The sequence below is a fragment of the Phocoena sinus genome, chromosome 16 (assembly GCF_008692025.1).
Source record: "Phocoena sinus isolate mPhoSin1 chromosome 16, mPhoSin1.pri, whole genome shotgun sequence".
Lineage (NCBI taxonomy): Eukaryota > Metazoa > Chordata > Mammalia > Artiodactyla > Phocoenidae > Phocoena > Phocoena sinus.
In genome coordinates, this window is record NC_045778.1 from 16,738,453 (window position 1) to 16,753,315 (window position 14,863).

At 41.7% G+C, this 14,863-nt stretch overlaps 1 pseudogene; it reads right to left on the reverse strand.

The window, feature by feature from the left end:
* Positions 1-1,110: 1,110 nt before the first annotated feature.
* On the reverse strand, positions 1,111-1,440 carry LOC116741920 (annotated as a pseudogene).
* Between the last annotated feature and the right edge of the window lie 13,423 nt (positions 1,441-14,863).

A 14,863-nucleotide genomic window follows, 5' to 3' on the forward strand; every position in this document is an offset into this window, starting at 1 on the left:
GCCACTGCAGTGAGAAACCCACATACTGCAATGAAGAGTAGCCCCCACTCACCACAACTAGAGAACGCCAACGTGCAGCAACAAAGACCCAGCACAGCCAAAACAAAACAAAACAAAAAAACAATCCCACTTAAAAAAAAGCAAAAGAGTAATGAGCTCCTTTCTCATGAAAACAATAGTCTGTGCGAAGTTTTTTTTTTTTTTTTAAGGAAGCAAGCTTGCAAAGTGTCAATTTTATTACCATTTCAATTAAAAATTTTTGTCTTTATTTTCTGTATGAGACTAACCTATACAAGATATTGGTTAAGCATGAAGTCAGGACTCAAGATATCCCATCTATTTACTATAGTTTGTATCAGTAACTTCAATACTTAGAGAAAAAAAAAAAGTTAGTAGTGCAAACCAATATCCAGTTCTCCTTTCTTTCCTGGGAATACAAGGCTACAATTTGCAGTCTGCTTGCACCTAAGCGGAGCCATGTTACAGCTCTGGCCAAGTAAATATGAATGGGAGTGACGTGTGGCAGTAGAAAAGCAAACACCAGCCTTTCATTCTGTTCTCTTGTCTTAGCAATCATGAAGGAGGCTGCATGGTAAGATAACCACAGTGTGAAAGCAGCCTGAATTATTTTTTATTTTAAAGCAAGTAACTGTTTTATGTATTTACCATCAGTGTGAGGCAGATGTAAATGAACAGGAATATCTAGAGGATAATTCCTATTGAAAAACATTTCAAGGTGTCCACAGACTGGTCAGAATACTATGGTACTATATGGTATAAACAACTAGTCAGTGATATTTCCATTTATTTCACTTTTAGTTATAAAACATTTTTCTTATACACGATTGAACACGTATTTTATTTTAAAATTAATAGTCACAGTTGAAGGAATAATGGTTTATTTTTCTAATCAAGTGGCCAAGCTGCTCAATCTTAAAACCATAACAAATGTTGCACCTTATTATTTTAACTAAACAGTAAGACCTTCTGTTTTGATTATTCCTGGTAAATTGCAACTTTGTTTCTCACTAGTTTCCATTTGCCAAACAGTCATGACAAACAGTTTAACCTGGTGGCTACTGCTTTCAAGGGATTCTATCAGATGAATCCTCATTTCCAGTGCAATAGCTGTTGGCAGTCCTTTGCTGAAAGTCCATCCATCAGGACTTCTCTATTGTGGTTAGTTAAGAGTCGTGCTTTTGCTGCCAGGGCTTCATTCTGCTGAATATGATATTCCTGAAATTTAATGGATATTCTTTGCATCATTTAAAAATATTTCTATAAGCAATGTTCTGAACAGGTTATCTCAACAGGTATTACTTCTCTTCCTGTGAAGTCTTTAACATAATCCAAAAAGCATGTTTCTTTAAGTTTATAGCAGGTTCCAAGAAGTTCATTGAACTATTTTAACTGATCAGATTCTGGTATTTGTGCAGCCATATTCTTTTGGTATGTTTATCAGTCACTTTTTCTGATGCATGAGTTTCCTTTCTTTTCTGGAAAAGCAGCTAAACTTTGCTTGAATGTCTCCTGTGAGGCCTGATTTCTTCCTTAAGCACAGGCTCTCCCATTTGGTACCAGTATGAGGCAGAGAGGCTAGTCTTGGGACAGAGGGTTGGGGCATGGGTGGGTGCCCGGCAGCTGGATGGCAGAGACCCTAATGTTAGCACTTGATTTGTTGAGTCACCACATGGGGACAGCTGCCCCAGAGAGTTGCCAGGACCTACAGTGGTTTTTGCTTGAGTGTAAAATAATTTTTACATGTTTAAACCAGTGAGATTTTGGATTAATTTGTCCCTGAAGAATCACTTGTCCTAATCTGACTAATATGGGTGGCACTGGGAATTGCAGTCATTAGAGATAGAGAAGAAAGCCTGTAATAGCAATAGCTAGCCCTTATTAAGCACTTACTCTCCAGGATTTGTCCCATGTACTTGAATGAAGTGTCTTTTTTTTTTTTTTTTTTTTTTTTTGAGGTACGCGGGCCTCTCACTGCTGTGGCCTCTCCCGTTGCGGAGCACAGGCTCCGGACGCGCAGGTTCAGCGGCCATGGCTCACGGGCCCAGCTGCTCCGCGGCATGTGGGATCTTCCCGGACCGGGGTACGAACCTGTGTCCCCTGCATCGGCAGGCAAACTCTCAACAACTGCGCCACCAGGGAAGCCCCACACAGAGGAATTTAATAGCACACCTAGGGTCACAGAGTTTATAAGGGTTAGAGCTGGGATTCAAACCTGCATTTGGTATGATACCAAGGTTCCTTTACTTCCTGAATATGCTCTAGAGTCATCTGGTTTATTCACATGTTTGTAACTGTCTAAGTCAATGCAAAAATAAGACTTGTTTCTCAGGTGTCAGGTGAAATAATTTTTAGAGGAGCATGGTAGATTTTTGTCTTCCAAGAAATTTCTCAAGATTTATGGAACTTTATTTCCTTTGGGGCAAAAGAGGAAATTTCTGTTTCATATGACCTGCTTTGTTTTTATAGTATGTTGGGCCCATATGTTGGGCATAGAATAGGATTAGAGCCAAGTTCTTTCAGGACTTAGGAATGCTGATGTGATTAATTTGATCTGATTTAACAGTGATGACAGCATAGAACAGTCAACAATTTTAATAAATTAAATTTCATTTATGTGTCTTCTCGGAAGGACTCTGTCAGTTTAAGTAAGACTTGGTGCCTTGGTTGACTATGAAGTTTGTTTTTTCTTTTGGCTGCGTTGGGTCTTCATCGCTGTGTGCGGGCTTTCTCTAGTTGCAGCGAGCAGGGGCTACTCTTCATTGCGGTGCGCGGGCTTCTCATTGCAGTGGCTTCTCTTGTTGTGGAGCACGGGCTCTAGGTGTGAGAGCTTCAGTAGTTGTGGCACACGGGCTTAGTTGCTCTGCGGCATGTGGGATCTTCCTGGACCAGGAATCAAACTCCTGTCCCCTGCAGTGGCAGGCGGATTCTTAATCACTGCGCCACCAGGGAAGTCCCGCCTATGAAGTTTTGAACTGAGCCTGGCTCTTCACTAAGAGGATCAAATCCTGAAGTCCTGGCTGTACTCATCCAGCATGTCTTTGACTCCTTAAGGAATTATTACTTTAGTGAAGATGAAATCTATTACTTTAAACATTTTTTCTTGATAATAATTCAACCATGACCCTCATTAATGAACTGGCAAATTATTTTACTCTACCCTGTTAAATGTATTAGTTGGTATGGGTTGCTTTGGAGATATTTTTAAATACATTTTTTTGATAGATATTTAAAAATATTGATTCTTCAGAGCTCCCTGAAGAATCTGGGAGAAGTCTGGGGGCAGGGAAAACACAAGATGAACTGAAACATCTTGTTGGGCAAGAAAGGAGGGAAATACTCAAAGACTAATGGGGGTGTGTGTGAAAAGATATTCAAGTCAGCTTGAAGGGATTACTCTTGGCAATACTGGGGGACTGTTTGAACATAAAAAAGAATATTGACTGACTGATTGTAGAAAGAGAAGAGGAGCCTTTTATAAGTAACTTAAGGGGAACAATTCACTGTAGAAGCAGTATATGCAGGTTAAGAGCTTGGTCTGGGTTCCAGTCCTTGGTCTGAGTTTACTCTTTGCTTGTAAGTTCTTAAACCTTTCTATGCCTCAGTTTCCACATCTGTAATGCGGGAATAATAATAATAATAACGACAGCAACAACTACCTCAGATGAGTGATAAGAGAATTAGCTAAGATAAAATTTCTAAGTAAAGTATTTAGAACAATCCCTGCCACATATATCATGTGCTAAATAATTGTTATGTATTATATTACTTTTATTATTATTGTCTATAATGCCCACTACCCATTAGGGAACAGCCATACCAGCCCTGGGCTTTTTGTTGTTGTTATGGAAAATTGTTTTTTTTTTCCCCAGCTTTTTTCAGATATAATTGACATATAACATTGTGCAAGTTTAAGGTATGCAATGTATTGACTTGATACACATATATTGCAAAATGATTACCACAGTAGTGTTAGTTAATACCTCTATCACCTCACATAATTACCATTTTCTTTTTGTGGTGAGAACATTTAAGATCTACTCTCTTAATAACTTTCAAGTATATAATACAGTATTGTTCACTGTAATCCCCATACTGTACATTAGATCCTCAGAACTTACTCATCTTATACCTGGAACTTTGTACCTTTGATCAACATCTGCATTTTCCCCACACTCCAGGCCCTGGTAACCACCATTCTGTTCTCTTATAGTATTCTTATCTGGCTTTGGTATCAAGGGAATGCTGGGTTTATAAAATGTGTTTGGGGGGTCTTTCCTCCACTTCAGTCTTTTCAAAGAATTGAGAAGGATTGGTATTAATTCTTTAATGTTTGGTAGAATTCACCAGGGAAATCATCTGATTCTGGGCTTTTCTTTGTTGGGAGATTTTTTGTGTGTGTGTGGTACGCGGGCCTCTCACTGCTGTGGCCTCTCCCGTTGCTGAGCACAGGCTCCGGACGCGCAGGCCCAGTGGCTATGCCTCACGGGCTCAGCCGCTCCGCGGCATGTGGGATCTTCCCGGACCGGGGCACGAACCCGTGTCCCCTGCATCGGCAGGCGGACTCTCAACCACTGCGCCACCAGGGAAGCCCCTGTGTGCAGGTTTTTGTGTGAACATAAGTTTTCACCTTTTTTTGGGTAAATACCAAGGAGTGCAATGGCTGGATTTTATGGTAAAAGTACGTTTAGTTTTGTAGGAAACCAGCAAACTGTCTTACAAAATGGCCATACCATTTTGCATTCTCACTAGCAGTGAATGAGAGTTCCTACTGCTCCACATCCTCATTAGCGTTTGCTAATGTCAGTGTTGTGCCTTTTGGCCATTTTAATAGGTGTGTAGTGGTTTCTCATTGTTGTTCTAATTTGCATTTCCCTGATGACGTAAGGTGTGGAGAATCTGTACATGTGCTTATTTGCCATCTGTATATCTTCTTTGGTGAGGTGTCTGTTAAAGTCTTTGGCCCATTTTTAAAATTGGGTTGTTTTCTTATTATTGTTTTTTAAGAGTCTTTGTATATTTTGGATAGCAGTCCTTTATCAGACTTATCTTTTGCAAATATTTTCTCCCAGTCTGTGGCTTGTCTTCTCATTCTCTTGACAGTGTCTTTCACAAAGCAGAAGTTTTAATTTTAATGAAGTCAAACTTATCAATTATTTCTTTCATGGACCATGCCTTTGGTGTTGTATCTAAAATGTCATTGCCATACCCAAGTTTTTCTGGCCTTTTCCCTGTGTTACTTTCTAGGAGTTTTATAGTTTGCATTTTACATGTAGGACTGTGATCCATTTTGAGTTAATTTTTGTGAAGGGTGTAAGGTCTGTATCTAGATACTTTTTTTTTTTGGTATGTGGATGTCCAGCACCATTTGTTGAAAAGACTGTCTTTGCTCCATTGTATTATCTTTGCTCCTTAGTCAAAGGTGAGTTGACTATATTTATGAGGGTATATTTCTGACTCTATTCAGTTCTGTTTTGTTTTCTCCTGTAAATTCCTCTTCTCTATTCTGTGACTAGCCTAGAGGAAAGGGTTGGCTTTGTTTATGCTACTGAGTATGTTGTCCAGTTCCCATGTCAGTGTTTCAACATAATATATTATTTAAGGACCATCACTTAGGACTTACCAAATTTCTATCAGAATTCAAGGTCCTTGATGAAATATATGGGTGGCATAGTTGCTCTTCTTAAGAAACCAACATTCTAACAGGAAGAAAAATATCCTCAAGAGCATCTTGCTTCTACTTTTGCTCCCCTAATCTATCTAGATTGTACGTGGCAGATAAGGAATTTTCAGCAGTACTTAAAGGAAGGGACAGACTCTCTGTTTCTTTTTCTTTCTCTGCCTTTCTATTCCTTTCTATATTTTGTCTCCATCTGTTTGAATCCTTGTCTTGCATTTACAGTAATATTCCTCTTATGAAACATTTGCATATGTGGATTTATTTCCATAAATTTGTCCTAAAACTGTAAGACTTTCAGTTCACATTTTATATAAGCTGCAGTCAGCATTCATATGAATTTGCAATCACTCAATGGACATAATTTTAAAAAGACATACCTGGGAGTTGGGAAAAGAAGGAGGGAAACCAGATGGCAAAGCAGGAGCAGGGTAAGAGCCAGGAAGCTTAGCCAAGGTGCACCTGAGCCAGAGGGCAGCTCTCCTGCTTGTGAGTGGGAGGAGGGAGCTGGCGAGGTGAGAGAAACTGTTGGAGGTAGGGCTTGGTGTACTGCGACCTTCTGGTATGTTTACAGCCTGGAAGGATCATGGGGGCACTAAAGCTGTACAACCCAGAGCATGGATGGGAAATCTGAGAAATGCCAAGTCAGTTATAGGGTAAGATAAATAATTTATAAAAAAATTTCCTCAAAATGTTTTCATAGTTTCAGGTAACTATGGAAACTGTTAGTGGCCTACTCAATGCTAGTCTCCTTTTCATCCTTAATAAACAGAACCTTCTCTTCGATCAGGGTGGCAATGCACCAGCTGAAAACTGCAGTACTCAGCGTCCTCTGCAGTTAGGTTAGGGGTGGACATGTGACTAATTCTGGCCAATGGGTATAGGGGAAGTTGCTGAGTGGGGGCTTCATGGAAAGTACCTTCAAAAGGGGGCTAACTCAGTCTGCAAGCTCCTTTTGCCACACTGTAAATGTGGTAGGACCTTGAGGTTAGAATACATGTGCTGAGGATGGTGGAGAAAAAAATAGGAGGCCAAGACTGATGACGTCATGAAGCCACGGGATCAGCCAGGGAATGCCGCCTTCTTCTTCTTCTTCTTTTTTTTTTTTTAAAAAACGTGAGAGAACGGTTGAGTCTCTGTCAAAGATGAATATAATTTCTAATGGAGAGAGATTCTCCATCTCTTAGGCCATCTTAAGATGTGGGAAAGAGGGGGATTCCCTGGCAGTCCAGTGGTTGGGACTGCGTGCTCTCATTGCTGAGGGCCCAGTTCCATCCCTGGTCAGGAAACTAAAATCCTACAAGCCGTATGGTGTGGCCAAAAGAAAAAAAAAAAAAAGACATGGGAAGGAGAAAGCTTCCACTCTGAGTCATAAAACCATAAAGACATTTAAACTTGAATTAGGGGACCAGACACTGAAAAAGTGTTAATCTTTTTCTTTCAGGTTAGAAATCTCTGTTTTTCTTTCAAATTATTAAAAAAAAAACCAAAACCCAGGGACTTCCCTCGTGGCCCAGTGGTCGGGACCGTGCTCCCAGTGCAGCAGGTCTGGGTTCAGTTCCTTGTCGGGGAACTAGATCCCACATGCCGCAACTAAGACCCGATGCAGCCAAATAAATAAATAAATAAACAAATATTTAAAAAATAAACCAAATAATTGTTATAAGAACAAATTCAAACAAAGCTAAAGTGTACAAAATGAAAAGTGAGAATATCTTTTAATTTCACCCTCTAGAGTAACCACTGTTAACTGGCTTCTGTATTTTTCAAAGAATCCTCCCCCCTCTTTTTATATAAAAACATAAAGTAATTAAAAAATTATTTTGACAAGCATGTTTTCTACAAGGCAAATAAATTCACAAACCTCTTGAAGGGAGATCCTGATATTGAAAAACGATTGTGACAATCAATCAATAAAATTAACTGTATAATGAGTATTATTACTGTTTTAAGATATGTAAAATGTCATTGATAATCTCATTTTCCTGAGTGATTATTTCAAACCCAAGTTCTTCAGTGTCAGCAGATAGCCTGATTTTTTTTTTCCCCTCTTTTGAAGGTACTTTCCATGTGCCTTGGTGGGAGGTTACTGTTCCCAGAAGGGCAGGATTCTGGATAGGCAATAATTTGGGTTCTCTATTTTCTTCTACTCTGTGAAATAAGACTGTATTGTATTTGACTTGTACCCTCCAAATCTAGCACAGGACCTAGTATATGATACTGTATGCTTCTGCCAGTAAGTGTTCTCATTCAGAAAAGGAGTGCTCTGAGGGGGACCAGAGAGAGGTAGAGGAGCAGGAAAAAGTTCCAGTTATTGTTCCGAGACAGGAGTGGTCATAGCCTGTTTGAAGAGACAGTGAGAAGGTAAGATTCATATGGGGGGTAATTCTTTCTGAAGTTCCTTTTTGTGGCCAACTATGTATATATAGATATATGTATACACACACAAACACATACATGAGAAACTACACATGTGCAGAGGGCTCTTTGCAGATCAGATTATCTCTTTTTTTTTTATTTATTTAATTTATTTTTGGCTGCGTTGGGTCTTCATTGGTGCGCGTGGGCTCTCTCTCGTTGCGGCGAGTGGGGGCCTCTCTTGTTGCAGTGCACGGGGCTCTAGGTGTGTAAGCTTCAGTAGCTGTGGCTTGCAGGCTTTAGAGTGCAGGCTCAGTAGTTGTGGCACACGGGCCTAGTTGCTCTGCGGCATGTGGGATCTTCCCGGAGCAGGGCTCGAACCCGTGTCCCCTGCATTGGCAGGCGGATTCCCAACCACTGCACCACCAGGGAAGCCCAGACTATCTCTTTACCTTCAGTTTTCAGTTTCCAATTATATCAGGTCATCTGGTAGTTGATTATTGGTCTATTTTTATGTTCCATGGAACAACTATACTTCTACTCTCCATCCCCTGCCTTCAGGGCACATTCTTAATTCTTACCTAGCTTTTTATTCAGCAATTGTTCAATAAATGCTGTACAACAGTAAGGTACCATCCATGCTTCTATGGTATACTTTGATTTTTAAAAACATAACACTAAGTTTTTATAACAGATCATATAGGTATGCTTCCATCTTGCAAGATCTAGGAGGTTAATTTCAAGCTGGATAGCAATTTTAGTTTTTCACTGAGTTCAATCCCTTTTGTATTTTTTAAAATAAATTTATTTCATTTATTTTTTTGCTGTGTTGGGTCTTCGTTGCCACACATGGGCTTTCTCTAGTTGCGGCGAGCGGGGGCTTCTCTTGGTTATGGTGCACAGGCTTCTCATTGCAGTGGTTTCTCTTGTTGCGGAGCATGGGCTCTTGGCATGAGGGCTTCAGTAGTTGTGGGGCGAGGACTCAGTAGTTGTGGCTTGTGGGCTCTAGAGCGCAGGCTCAGTAGTTGTGGTGCACGGGCTTAGTTGCTCCGCGGCATGTGGGATCTTCCCGGGCCAGGGCTCGAACCTGTGTTCCCCGCATTGGCAGGCGGATTCTTAACCATTGTGCCACCAGGGAAGCCCCTCAATCCCTTTTTAAACTGATGAACTTTTCATGTTTCTTGGTTTCTGTGGGTTCATGCTGAGCTAAAAGAAATTTCGTGCCACCACTCATTCAACTATTTTACTTTTCCATTTTTACTTAATGTAGCAGAAAAAAGCACAGAAGTTTTCAATCATGAAAACCTGAAACACCAAAGGATATTTGATATTCATGATTTGAATTTCATGATTTTAGAGGAAATTCTTCCCTAATGAAAATGGTCCAGAATGGGCTCCTTGAAAATGTAGCAATGGAACCACTTCTGCATGTATTCAGGAAGCTGCTACATTCCATTTGTAGATTTATATTCAGCATTTTAATTTAGTATTTAAGAGATGGTTTAGGGGTATCATCATCTATCTGTGTTTATCCTTTTTTTTTTTTTTAATTTTTATTGGAGCAGTTTATCTTTGCTGAAAAGAAAGTTGAGGACTTCCTGGTTGGGATGACCAAATATATAATGAAAGCAATTCTCTCCAGCAAATGGCTCCCAGAGGCCATCTCTTGAGAAGAATAAAAGCAAAAGCTGTCGGAGGGATTCTCTATCATAAATGCTTTCAAATAGGAGAAGAAACAGAGAAGACCATGACTCTAGCCTTGTGCTGGATTATTTGTTGTCAACTTGGAATCAGCTTCAAACCCCTTGTATGATCTCTCTTTCAGGGCAGAAACCTGAGTTTCCCTGAGTCCTCTTCCCGCTTCTGACCCAGAAGCTGGGTTAGAGTCCACCAATGACGGGAGATGGGAAGGTTGGGGAGGAGAGGCCATTACTCTCTTAGGAGGTGCTGAGGGGAGATAAAGACATGGCATTTGAAGCAACTTCTTAGGGAGCTTCTTATAAGACATTCAAGCCTATGCTATAAGCACAGGTTTTTTTTTTCAACATCTTTACTGGAGTATAATTGCTTTACAATGATTTGTTAGTTTCTGCTGTATAACAAAGTAAATCAGCTATACGTATACATATATCCCCATATCCCCTCCCTCTTGCGTCTCCCTTCCACCCTCCCTATCCCACCCCTCTAGGTGGTCACAAAGCACCGAGCTGATCTCCCTGTGCTATGCGGCTGCTTCCCACTAGCTATCTATTTTACGTTTGGTAGTGTATATATGTCCATGCCACTCTCTCGCTTCGTCCCAGCTTACCCTTCCCCCTCCCCATGTCCTCAAGTCCATTCTCTACGTCTGCATCTTTATTCCTGTCCTGCCCCTAGGTTCTTCATAAGCATTTTTTTTTTAGATTCCATATATATGTGTTAGCATACAGTATTTGTTTTTCTCTTTCTGACTTACTTCACTCTGTATGACAGACTCTAGATCCATCCACCTCACTACAAATAACTCACTTTTGTTTCTTTTTATGGCTGAGTAATATTCCATTGTATGTATGTCTCACATCTTCTTTATCCATTCATCTGTCGATGGACACTTAGGTTGCTTCCATGTAAGCACAGGTTTTTAGCAGTGAATTTCTGGAGTTTCACTTCCCCAGCTCTTCTAGCTACCTCTAATTCCTTGTGTTAAACCCTCCATACTTGCAGTACGTAGAGTGGTTACTGTTTTCCAGATTTGACCCTGACTGATATGCTTTTCATGCTGGTTACCTCAGTTTTGTCTGAGTATCAGGCTTCCCCACTTCCCCAACATTTGTCCACAAGGGTGTTAGAATTCTCCAGGATGATGGCAGAATTTAGAAGAGATTCAAGAGCTAATACCTAAAGTTGCTCATGAAAATGGAAGAATGAATAGGAAACCAGGAGATGGCAGCTCGAGCAGGACCAGAGGGTGGTGTGGGGCTGTAGAGAAAATATTTTTATGTTTCCATATGGTTAGGGCTTTCTGAGCAAAGAAACCTGGGATCGGGGTCACAGGACAAGTCTTGTATTTAAAGGGTGGTTAGATAGTAAGTAAGAGACCACCCTGAGAAGTTTACCTCCCAAGGTAAATGCTTATGTTTCAGAAGAGGAATGAAACCTAGTATCATGGAGACGTTGAAGAGATTGTTAATTTGTAGATGCTTGGCTTCTTCCTGGAGTCATTTATTTACATTCCAAAGGACCAGAACTCAGGAGTTGTTCCCTTCTCTTCCCAAGGTTCATTTGTTTGCATTGGGGAGAAAAGTTTTTTCTCTCTCACAGGGGTAGGGGGACAGCTGCCCTCATCCTAGATAAGCTCGCAGCTTCATGTTTTGGGTTCCTTGCCTATAGTATAGATCCTGGTATAGGTAGGCTGACCTCTGGTTCTCATCACATAGCCGCAAAGGAAAGAACTGAGCCAGAGGAGAACTGATGTGGTTATTGCTGTAAGTAATAATACCTCTGCTCTAGAAAACTCACGTATACTTTTAGGATAATGTGAATAAATATAGATACTGAGACCTAATCAGGTGCTAGAATCAGATGGTTTGAGCTTCAAGGGTGGTGGTGGAGTTTTGAAGTACAAATAAGAACAACTTGGAGCAAGTCCCCAGGGAGATTGCCCAGGCTGACCCCAGGGATTGTGGAGCATGACGGGGATGGGCAGCCTCTCCTTGAGGGCTGCGAGAGAATTTTGTGCAATCATCTCAGCTCCAGTGGAAGAAGTCTTACTGAATGAGAGGCTTCAGGCTTCAAATGGAGTTTATTCTCACATTTACGGGGAGGCAGTACGCATAGTGGTAATAATTAGGCAATTTGGATTAGAAATGCAACTCTACCCATTATTCATTTAGGCAGTGTTTACTGAGCATCAATTATGTGCAAGGCTGTTCTGCTGAGGAGAGGAATGATCTCTGCACTTGTGGAGTTTACAGTCTACTGCAAAAACCAGACCGAATATAAGCAAACAGGAGTAAGTATATACTTACAAACTATAATAAATGTGATGAAGGAAAAGAATAGGGTACTGTGAGAGAAAATAGGGATGCCCCACTTTAGCCCGAGTGGCCAGGGAAGGCTGCTCTGAGACGGTGGCAGTTAAGCTGAGTGCTGAAGCATGGGAAGGAGCTGAGAGCTTGAGAAGACGGAGTGTGAGCTTCCCAGGGAGGGTGCCTTCATTTACTAGCTGGTTATAAAGTGCAGCCCCTCAGAGGTGTGTTTGAGTGAGGTGTTTAACAATTGGGGGCGTTTCTACACTGGTTTTTCATCTGTGTAAAGGAGATAATAACACCTACCTCCTAGGCAGGAAGCTCTGCTGTCCAAGCGAGACTGATCTAGAAATGACCACCTTCCCCCAACTTCATGATCCAGGTGAACTCTGTCTCTTGTCTGAAGGCAGGTAACCGACCATCGCATTTCAGGAGGGGAGTATATACTGTTAGGGGAGTTTGCTTGGAGGTGAGGGAAAGTGGATACAGATGAGTTCTGTTGTATGCAAGATCCTGGTTTCTGATAATGCCTTCTTCCTTTAGAAGGAAACTTTGAGTGTAGAAATTTCAGCCTTAGTACAAATGTCAGTGAGAGAGAATTTTCGGAGGCTGGAGGCTCTTCTCTGGGTCCCTCATAGTGCATACGACTATCAGTTTCACTTACGCCTAAGGCTGCTTTGACTTGGGCTTCTGGGACCATCTCCTATGACATATCTGACTTCCAGGCAAGCAGGCAGGCGAGCATAACCTGGGAAGGCTTGGAATGGAAGAGGGGTAATTAGTGATGATAGCAGAGGGATGGAGTTACAGCGCCTTCCTCAGCTCTGTATTTATTTCTAGAACTCTTTCACTCAAGAGTTGCTGTGAATGCATTTCTTTCCCTCACAATAAAGCAGATGTGGAGTGGGATTGAGGGTTATAGCAATTGATTTTAAGAGTCTAGGCAAGGGTGGAATCAGAGGGAATTCCTGCTGTGATGTATACATTGATGAATCAGGAAGCAACTTGGCGTTTGTAATGACTTCTTAACTCTAATACTACAGATGGTACCTTATTGGAGTTACAGGTCCCTGGGAAGTGTATTTGTTTCCTGTTTTTTTCTTTCTTTTTTTTGTGGTACGCAGGCCTCTCACTGTTGTGGCCTCTCCCGTTGCGGCGCACAGCCTCCGGAAGCGCAGGCTCAGTGGCCATGGCTCACGGGCCCAGCCGCTTTGCGGCATGTGGGATCTTCCTGGACCAGGGCAGGAACCCGTGTCCCCTGCATCGGCAGGTGGACTCTCAACCACTGCGCCACCAGGGAAGCCCTTGTTTCCTGTTTTGCTCAGATAAATAATGTCCCTAATGATCATGATACAATCCATAAATCTAACTTTGAAAGGATTAGATACTGGCTCTTATAATTTCATTGCTGATGGTTTTGATGAAGAAGGAGCTCTCAGTAGGGGGAATGGGAAGCAATACTAACTCCCCTGGCCAGAATCATTCATTTACTGAATGCTTATGAAAAGATTTCCTGGATACACCTCACATTCTCTTTGGCAGTTTTCCCTGTTGCTTCTTCCCTTTATCTTCTGTGAGTTCTTGGAGATTCAAATACATCACCTCTAAAATTGTGATTTGCTTCCCAGAATCTTTAAAGCTTTAAAGATTTCCACTTCTTCTGAGAAGGAAGTAGACCTGTCCCCCTTCTTTGTTCATTCTAGCTTGGTGTCTGCCCTTGTTGAGAGAAGTCAGAGAAGACCAGATTGGAAGTTTCACTCTGTGAGTTAGAGCCTTCCACCAGTCACAACTCAGTCTTAATATTTTAAGCATGTCGGTAAATACTTACTTCCATTTCCTTCCCAGATATGAATAATGGTTCCTTCCTCTGTGCTCCCATCAAACTTAGTCCATCATTCATTCAGTAAACATTTACTAAGATTTAGCTGTATGCCACCAGTGTGATAGTCATTTGGTATACCATGGTGAACAAAACACAGTCTCTCCCTCTCCCTCCTTCTCCTCTTTCCTTGCTTCCCTTCCCTTCCCTTCCAATCACAGAGCCCAGTGGGACTGCTGGTGCAGGCTCATCCCTGTGTGATGTGGGACTCCTCTACTGGCCAGCTTTGCCTTGAGGACACTCCATCAGCATGGCTCAAACTTTTAGACTTGTCTGCAGTCTGAAACTCTTCCCAACTCATCCTCTTTCCTATCCTTTCATAGGTGCCAGCCCTGCATCGAAGTCTGACGTCTCTCCCTGAGTACTCCTGCTTCCCCACCTTTACCCTTCACAGGCGTTTCCCCCAGTAAGGCTCTTGCATGTCTACTCCCATCTCAGGTCTGCTTCCCTGAGATCAACACATTTCATGCTGAAGAGTGGAAATGAAGGTGGAGAGGGCTAAGAGTGCCAGAAGAAGAGGGTGAAGGGTTTTATCTGCTAGGTAAAGCCTTTCGATGTTGCTCTCAGGTCAGTGGAAATCTATGGACAGATTTTAAACAGATGAGTGACAAGCTGTAGAACAGTTATTCGTGGGACTTCGCTGGGGGTCCAGTGGTTAAGACTCCAGGCTTCCACTTTAGGGAATGTGGTTTTGATCCCTGGTTAGGGCACTAAGACCCCACGTGCCATGTGGCACAGCTGAAGAAAGAAAAATTCTTCTTTGTTTGTTTTTCAAGTTTCGGATTATTCATCAGTGTAATCCCCAACACAATACACCAACATGATTTCATGCCTTTGGAGGGGAAATATTTCCTGGTTACATGGAAAATTGGGCTGATGGCTTCTGGAAGACCTTCATTCTAAGCAGCTTTATAGTGAAACATT